This window comes from Oratosquilla oratoria, chromosome 40 (assembly GCF_046742065.1).
Source record: "Oratosquilla oratoria isolate Oo_2021 chromosome 40, ASM4674206v1, whole genome shotgun sequence".
NCBI lineage: Eukaryota > Metazoa > Arthropoda > Malacostraca > Stomatopoda > Squillidae > Oratosquilla > Oratosquilla oratoria.
In genome coordinates, this window is record NC_134816.1 from 36,016,740 (window position 1) to 36,026,739 (window position 10,000).

At 38.1% G+C, this 10,000-nt stretch overlaps 1 long non-coding RNA gene across 1 annotated transcript in view; it reads left to right on the forward strand.

Annotated features, from left to right (window-relative positions):
- LOC143020594 (uncharacterized) overlaps nucleotides 1-10,000 on the forward strand; it is a 30,442-nt gene that overhangs the window by 1,536 nt on the left and 18,906 nt on the right. The window lies entirely within an intron of this gene.

Genomic DNA, 10,000 nt, shown 5'->3' on the forward strand with positions numbered 1-10,000 from the left:
ATCTGTTAACAATATCACAATCAGCTGGAGAGGAAGACACAAGTTCATATAATGCACTGACTATCGATAAAAAAGTATACATTTTTACCCATACTCAAAGTAGCATGTAAGCCTTCTAATATAGCATACAGTTCAGTTCTGGTTGATGACAAATTATTAGGCAGTCTTTTTGAAATTTCATAATCTTGAAACTCTTCAGAGGAAGAATATTCCCTTACAAACACCCCATCCTGTCTTGGTACCCTCAACTGACCCATCGCAGTACACGTGTACCACCTATCTATGTGGGTATTGTGACAACTTGTCAAGAAAATGTGCTTTTAATTTGTATTTACACCATTGTTCCTTTGGTTTACTTAGCTTTTCAATGTCAACTTTTACATTACATGGACTCCAGGTGGTATAGTAGTTATTTTTTATGAGGGCATTAAATTTGTCCATATCAAATTTTCCTATAACCTTACATATTTTGCGAAGATATGGGTTGTTAGTTACACCATTATCATTAATCATTATATAATGCTAATGTATCTCTTTGGAGAGAGCTTGTACCATTACACACTATACGACACACAGTTCGACTCGTTATTTCTTCTACTCTTAAAATAATACTGGGTAATCTTAACTATCTTCTTAATACCTCTATTTTAGTTGTTGTAGCACATCCTAAAATTATTCTCATCGCCTTATTTTGTATGACTTCTAAGCATTTCAGTTGTGTATTGAATTGCACCAACACAGTGAAGCATAATCTATGAGGGAATGAATCACATAAAACATGTGAAGTACAGGTACACCAACACCTGACCCTCTCTTAGCTAAAACTTTGAGAGGGGCTAGCCTAGATACACACATATTTTTAACATATTCAATACAATAATTAGCATTTCTATATCCTAATTGTACACCCAAATATTTGTAGTTAAGGACATGCTCAAATTTTACACCATTTACAATAGGTTTCCTACACTTTTTCTGCTTAGCTTGAAACTTAGGTTATTTTCATTTATGACAAGCCCCATGAATGTACATAGTTGTTCAAGCTCATTCAGAGCCTTGCTAAGTGTTTTAGGTGTACCTGTATCACATTGAATAAGTATGTCATCAGCATAAATGATGACTTTGGTACCCTGTGTTAATTCATATTTAGGAATTTTATCCATTAGTATATTGTACAGCATAGGACTTCGAATTCCACCTTGGGGGGTACCTAACTTGAATGTTTCTTCCTCTGATAGTGTTCCCTGTAACCAAACCTTACCTTTTCTATTATACAAATAGTCTTGTATCCATCCTAATAACTTTCTTTTGACTCCCTTCAATACAAGTTCCTCTAGTATAATTTCCTTAGTAGCTTTATCAAAGGCACCTTTCAAATCTACATACACTTGACAAGAAGCACTGGTATTAGCAAGGCGGTGAACAAAACAGTCTCTAGTAGCACGACCCTTCATGAAACCAAATAAATATTCAGACATTTTATCACCCACTTTATAAATTAACCTACATAAAACAATTCTTTCCATCATTTTGCACAAACAGCTGGTAAGAGAGATTGGTCGAAATTTCCCATCACTCTTAGGTGCAAGGAGATGCCAGTCATACATCCTACCTAGGCAGTATTATTCAAAATGAGCTTATTGACTGCATCAGTGAGAGGGTTGTACAGGAGTGCATGGTGACCGAAATTAGACAGTCCAAATACTTTTCAATTATTTTAGATTGCACTCCAGATTTAAGTCACAAGGAGCAATTATCTATGATAATTCGAATAGTTGCAGCTGAAGGCACTGGACAAATTAAGGAATATTTTATAGGGTTCATTGAGGCTGAGCAGACAACAGGAGAAGGCCTCTCAACACTCATCCTCAAAAAATTTAAAGAGCTTATTATCCCTTTAAAGACTGCAGAGGACAGTCATATGACAATGGGGCAAATATGAAAGGAAAAAACAAGGGAGTCTAGGCTAGACTTCTTCAGTTAAACCCCAGGGCTTTATTTGTGCCACGTGGAGCACACACTGTTAATCTGGTTGTGTGTGATGCAGCAAAGAGCTCCTCAGATGCAACTGGCTACTTTGGCTACCTGCAAAAAATATTTAATCTCTTTTCTGCCTCCACTCAAAGGTGGTCGACCCTAAAAAAACATGTGGACATAACTTTGAAATCCTGGGCAGACACACGGTGGGAGAGTCGAATCAACAGTGTTGAGGTTGTAAGATTCCAGGCTGCAAAAGTGAGAGATGCTCTTTTAGAGGTGAGATCAAGCACTGCAGATCCAGCTATTAAAATTGAAGCACAAGCCTTAGCAGAAGAGGTGGGATCATACCAGTTCTCTATTTGTACGGTGGTGTGGTATGATATCCTTAGAAAAGTTCAAACCGTGAATAAACTTCTACAATCACAATGCATGCATCTTGACATTCTCAAGAAGGCTGAAACCTCCCTTGTTAGCTACAGAGACACTGGGTTTGCTGATGCCCAGACATCTGCCAAAGAGGTGTGTGAAGAGATGAATGTGGAAGCTGCACTAAAGCAGAAAAGACTCAGAACTACTAAAAGGCAGTTCTCCTATGAGGCCTCTGATGAACCTATTACCGATGCCTTGAAGAAAATGGAGTTTTCATTTTTCAATGTAGTTGTGGATGTGGCCATTGAATCTCTGAGAGAGAGAACTGGAATGATGAGTGATGTTGCAAAGAAATTCAGTGTTCTCATAAACTTCCCTGATCTGCCAGCTAGTGAGCTAGAAAAGCAGGCAAAAGATTTGTGTAATACGCTCACATCTGGGGATTAGGCTGATTTAAATTATGATGAACTGATTGTAGAGATGCAGTCCTTTCCAAAACAATGGCCAAAATAAAATATGACAACATTAGACCTTCTTGTTTTTCTGGAGGAGAAAGGCCTGTAAGAGATCTATCCAAACATGTGGGTGGCATTAAGAATTGCTGTCACTACACCTGTGACTGTGGCATCTGCAGAGAGAAGCTTCTCTAAACTTAAGCTCATTAAAACATATTTAAGGTTTACTATGTCACAGGAGCGCCTAAATGGGCTGGCAATAATTAGTATTAATACAGAAACATCCAAACAGGTTTCGTATGATGACACTATAGATGATTTTGCTGCAAGGAAGTCAAGAAGAGTCAGGTTTTAAATATGAAAAAAGTGAAGAAAACTTTTATTTAACAGTTTTAGCATAGACCTCAACATATATGCATTAAGTTCTATGGTTTTAGATTGGCAAGATTACCTTTTCAGTTTATCTTAGGATTTGCAATTAAAATGTATAATGGTGTTATTCTATTAAAATTTACAAAAATCGTTAGTATACTTTTGAGTCTACTTTTCCCTGCTGTGTATGCATATACGTGAATATGATTTATTAATAAAGTACAGTAGACCCTCGTTTTACGCGGGGGTTAGGGACCGGGAACCCCCGCGTAAAACGAAAATCCGCGTAAAATTCCGCCACTGAAGGAGATATACCAAAACAATCATTAGAACCCTAATAATTTTATTTCCACAATGAATTGCCATATTGAACAAAATAATACAATAGAAAAATAGGAAAACAATACAATACAAACAAAAGAACAAGAAAAAACAGTGTATGAAATGAATATATGTAGAAGGGGTAGTAGTCTAGGTAGCAGTCTAGTCGGACTCGGCATCAGAATTAGCTGGACCACCACGTTTCTGTAAAAACAGGGTGATGGGCAATTGTACTCGGCACTTTTTCATGTCCTGCAAAACGGCTTTGTAGGGTGCCATAACACTGTCGATGCCATTCTGCGCCGCAATTGCCCTCACCATGGATGTGTCAGTCTCATAAATGGCAGCCTTGAGAGCGGAGGCCTGTCGTATCAAGGCTGCCAATGAGTCCAAAGTTAATCCTTCCTGTGGCTGGCTTTCTTCTTCAACATTGCCCTTCTCCTCCTCCTCCTCACTGGCCGACTGGACGAGTTCCACCAGTTCCTCCTCAGACAGCTCAACTGCATGGCCACGAACTCAACACAAACAACTTGCTGACTCTTAGCCACAAAACTAATTGAGTCAGGTAACTCGATTGATTAACCAAATTAAAATGAAATCTATTTTATATTGTCACAATAATAAATTTAGAAAAAGAAACAATGATTAGCTGTCGCCTATATATATATATATATATATATATATATACAAAAACCCAAAAACCCAAAAATCCGCGTAAATTCAAAACCGCGCATAAAAAATCCGTGTAAAACGAGGGTCTACTGTATGTTGTTTTTGTTGTGGAACTTGTGATGCTAGTTGTGTTCGAAATTGTTTAGGTTATTATTTCCAGCCTGGAGGGGGGAAGAAGGGAGGGAGGGGGTGGGGTGCCTGATGAACTAGAAACAGCCCTGGGTACAGGTATAATTGTGGCTGATTTCCATGCTGGGGGTAATGTGCTATTTCTGTAAGACACATTAAATATATCTAGTATGGGATTATTTCCATCAATATTCAACAATGCATTTATAATATCATATGTAAGTCCATCCTCACCAGGGGATGTTGATTTACCACTTTTGACAGCATATAATAGTTCATCTATTGATATAGGTATACAAGTATCATCATCCAACTTAACATTATGATTCACCAACTGTAGCCTTTGTAACCTATTCTCTGCCAGAGCAATTCTATGTCCAACAGGCAGACCAGACAAAGCAGAAGCAGAACTCCATTGGTTAATAAGCTCTTTGACCTTTTTTGCAGGATGTGAGTCACTGGTCACTGAGGTTTTCTTACCTTTGACCTTATTAATGTGATACCAAACTTCCTGTGTTGATTTGGTGTTACGAATTTTATTCAGAAACTCATCCCAATACTTCTTCCTCATGCCTCTTTTTAGCTCAGACAAATATTTAGCAATTGACCCTATAGCTCTCCTGACATCATGATAATTTGGCTGTGCTTGCCATCTACTCTGCAAGGTTGCCAATGTATCCTGACAGTTTAATACAACAGGGTCATGTGCATATGATCTCCTTTGATTATGAGTGTGCTTCTGCTTAGTTCTGTTGTCACCTACATATTCATTAATTACTTCAAGTAATCCCTGATAAATAATATCATTGGCATCCTATAAATTAATACTGTTATTACTGTACCATTTCTTAATATTAACAGGAGCCCAGGAAATTTACTTGAGGGGATGCTTAACCTCTTTCTGTGTACTGTGTTGGCAGTGGAGAGGGGGATACATGTCTTAAGGGCAAAATGGTCACTGAGAAGAGATGGAACAACATTAGTTTCACACGTACAAAATGGCATATTAATTAAAGCAACATAATCCAGTCTTCCTCCCTGACCATGTGTATGAACCTTAGCACCAGTAATTTGTACATTATTATTAGCTTTAAGAAAGGTTACCCACCTTATGCCATTAGTATTAGAAGTCTTAAAACTACCTAGGTCTACATATCTAGCATTAAGATCACCCAAAAGAATTGTACTTTCTTCTAATATGTGCGGAGGAAAATTATCAATGCACAGGGCACCAGAATGAACATACATATTAGTGATATATATATATATATATATATATATATATATATATATATATATATATATATATATATATATATATATATATATATATATATATATATATATATATATATATATATATATAGTCATTTGTTAAATGTAGACACACAGTAATATATTCTACTACCCCATTGACTCCCTTCTCCACTAAGGAAACTGGAAGCCCAGACTTAATATAAGTAACCATACCTCTACTGCTTCCATCATCACAACTAAGAACATGTTGACAATATCCTCTGAATTCACACACCTCTGGCCCAGTTTCCTGTACAGCTATGAAGTCAGGATTCTGTTGAAGAATATATGCATGAATATCAGTTATCCTATCTCTTAGTCCATTAACTTTCCATGTCAATAAACGAAAATTTTTGTTATTCATTGTAGGGTTATGTATCACTTTGGTAGGGGCCACTGATTATTGTTCTGGCTAGCAATGACCTCCCTTCTGAAGGCCTCAAACTTCTCTAGTATTAATTCTATATTCCTAGATAGCCGTTCGTAATTTTCGTGTCTCTCCTTATCTCGCTTTTTCAAATTTTCAAGCCTTCCCCTGATAGATTCCAAAACCTTTTCTTGTTGACAGATTGCCTTCTATATTTCTTGATGCACAGTTTCCTGTACTTCTTGATGAACTTTCTGAATGCCTTGATACACAGTTTCCTGTACTTCATGATGAACTTGCTGAATGTCTTGTTGCACAAATTCCTGTACTTCCTGATGGACTTTCTGTATGTCTTGATGCACAAACTCCTGCACTTCTTTAAATTTGGAGTCTGTGTATTCCTTCATCATTCTCTCAAGCCTCAATCTATCCGCTTGTAGTTCCTCAATACTTTCATTTAACAATGCAGTGAGTTTGTCCACTGCCAAACTTAGTCGCTCCTGTGCATTAGCCACTGAATTCACTTTATTATTTAACTGAGTAATGGAAAGTGACCCCACCTTAGAAGCTGTAGAATCAGTCATTGCTTTCTCCTGTTGTAAAGGTGGAAATTCTTCCTGCAATGCTGTGATGTTCCAAGCAGGCCTTGTAGGTGGAGGAGCAGACTGGTATACAGTAGTAGGCATACTTGGCATACTTGGTGGTAGAGTCTTGTTGTTATGTGGTGTTTTAGGGCATACTGGAGAACTTGCATTATGTTGACCTCCACAGTTGCAGCATTTCGGTGGTACAGCTACTTTCTGTTGAATCTTTTCCCAGCACTCCTCTGAGAGATGACCCCCAGCACGATATCTACAACGCACATATGTAGCTCGACATAGCCTACTCTTGTGTCCCCACTTGCTATATCTTTGACATAGGTCTGGCTCTGGAACATAGGGAGCAACTTTTTTCCTACCAACACCGATGATGAGAACTTCTGTGTCAATAGGTCCCTATACTGCTCCTAAGAGTTGAGGCCTTGGATTTTCCCTATCATCCGTCGTTTTAGCCACTGGAAACCTGGTGGACATTGTAATAAATTGACATTTATGTATGTAGGGACGTCAAAAATGACCACGGTACGTTGCAAGCCAGCCATAGGTTTCATTACTTGTCCCTGGAAGCCAACTGTTATCATTGTATTATATTGTTGACCAACGTTTAATGAAATATATGGTGCATTCCTCCCTTCCTTAAAGAGTGGCTTACATTCAGGGTGTTGATTCAAGAGAGCCATATACCAGGCATACTTGTTTTCCAGAGAGAGGTTACATTTTTCCGGAAATACTATCATGACTCTTTCTCTACCTGTGTTGTTATTGTCCCCGACTACTATATCCTGATCCACATCAGCTGCTTCAGTGCCTGTGGAGTTATTGTCCTCGATTGTCAAGTCCTGGTTCATACCGGCTTCTTCCATTGCAGTTATTAAGGGATCCTTCGTGGTAGCAGATTTAACTTGATCACCAGACATTCCACCAACCTTAATCCTCTTGGCACGGGAACCAGCATTGTTGACACTATCATTTGGGTTCTCAGCTATCTTGGCCCAGTCCTTCACCTTCCCCACTCCCTGTGATGGCGCCTTTCTCATGCTACCTCCTTCACCATTTGCATCACTCTCACCCTGTGGCAGAGTCACATCCATGTTCTCAACTTCCTGGGAGGACTCAACAGCAGCATAGGTGTGATCTAAGGAGCTCCTTTTCTTCCCAAACCTCTTGTTCATACAACACAAGAAGATTGTCTAGTCAGTCTCGGAACAACCTTACTCCACCGCTGCCCGGCAGCGACTGATGGTTTATTATTGTATTGTTTTATATATGTATATATATATATATATATATATACAGGTAAACGTCGACTTACGATGGCCGCGACTTACGATTGTTCGACTTTACGATGACGACGACGATATGATATATTTAACCCCTTCCATACGGTGTTGCACACGTAGGCGTCATGAGGAGCAAGTGGATTCGCGACGCTGCCATATCGGCGTCTTGATTATATCTATTGTAGTCGCCCCTGTGTTTTTACATTCTCTCAAATGTGCCCTGAATCCCATTCTCTGTGGTTTTCAAAATTCGCGGGTGAAAGAGAGAATGATCGATATAAGCGGTGACTATATTTTATGATGCTAGTATTATTACGACACGTCGTACGGCTGGCATTGGCTGCTGCCCGCGAGATTTAAGGTCCGTACTGAAAATACATATTATGGTGTTTGAATATGGTAAAAAGGATAAAGATAATTAAATAAACTACTGTACATGTTTAATAGGCTATATTCAGTATCTCTGGTGGTTAATATACAGGTAGGCTAGGTACAGTGACCACGGAACAGAGTGATACACAAATTGGGGATCGACTTACGATGGGATCGTCTTACGATGGCTCTATCGAAACCTAATGCCATCGTAAGTCGACGTTTACCTGTATATATATATATATATATATATATATATATATATATATATATATATATACATATATATGTATATATATATACATATATGAGGCCCCGCATGGAGAAGTGTCCCATGCGACACAATGGACGATTTTGAGTTACGCACATATAACACTATTTTGGCCCTTCTACTTCAATCCGAGCATGTCGGAAAGGACAAAACGTGACCTGCAATATGTTCGAAACGCTCCTAAAACAAAGTGGTAAAACCTCATGCTTGCTCGGCCAGTGCAAAATAGTGTTATATGTGCGTAACTCAAAACCAGCCATTGTGTCGCATGGGACACTTCTCCATGTGGGGCCTCATATATATATATATGTATATATCAAGGACTACTATTACACAGGACGTGCGCACCCAGATCCCTGGGTCTGCTAGCAGAGGCCATTGCTTTCTTTGTAACCTAACATTTTATATTGGACAAATATATCAAAACTAGAAACCTAACATTGTATATAGGACAAATATATCAACTATTAACTTATTCAATGCAGTATAAGTTAATATAAACTTTTATAGTGAAATAAGAAACTATTTTTAAGGCACTGTTATGCATTGAAATGCCAATTTTAGCCGGACTTAACAGGTATTATTGTATGAGGTTAGTGGACACCAGGGTTGGCATTTTTTTTTTTTTTTTTTTTTTTTTTTTTTTTTTTTTATGTAAATATGATTTACTTGATTTAAATAGATTCTTTATAGATTTTAAATATTGTTGGATTGCTATCTGATATGCGATGTGGTTGCTAAAGGACATTTTAGCACATCAATATAAGGAGTAGTGTTATATAGACTTGCCACAAGTATACAAGGAACGGTATAAGCCTACATTTAGTATATATCACTGCAGCCCACAGCAAGTTTCAACAAGATTCTTGTTGAAACTTGTTCTAGGTAAGCAGCTTCTTACTGAGTCAGTTGCTGCTTTGGAATCAACCAGGAAGGATGTCTTCTGGACCTGGCAGAGTGGTTCCTTCAGGCAGAAAAAATTATCCTGCCTGGAATTATTTTGAAAAACTACCAACAACTTCTTGCAAAAGGTACCGAGCTAAATGCAAAGTCTGCAGCCAGGAACTATAGGGCATTGTGTCAAGATCAAAATCTCACAGAGATGCCAAGGTCAGCCACAGCATACAGAAGAAATTGATGACCCAGGTAATATAATTTTACTTATATTGTGTGCATTTCTCCCTTTTCATACACAACTATATAAATTTGGTGAACAATGGAGAGCATGTGCAATAAAAATGTGAATGCCTAAGGAGATGATACTTCAACTTCATTACTTCTAAATTTGGGTAATGACTATATCACTATGATATACTGTATCCACTCAACTTTGGGGCCTAGATGATTGTTATTCATTTAATTCAACATTGTGTAATATATTTCATAGGTTTCATTGGAATTTAGCCCACATGGGATTCAGCCCAAAGGGATTTACCCTAACCTAACCCAATTAACCCATTATTTTTAGTGAATTTAAAAGTGGACTGAATCCTGTGTGGGCTGAATTCCAAGCCCAT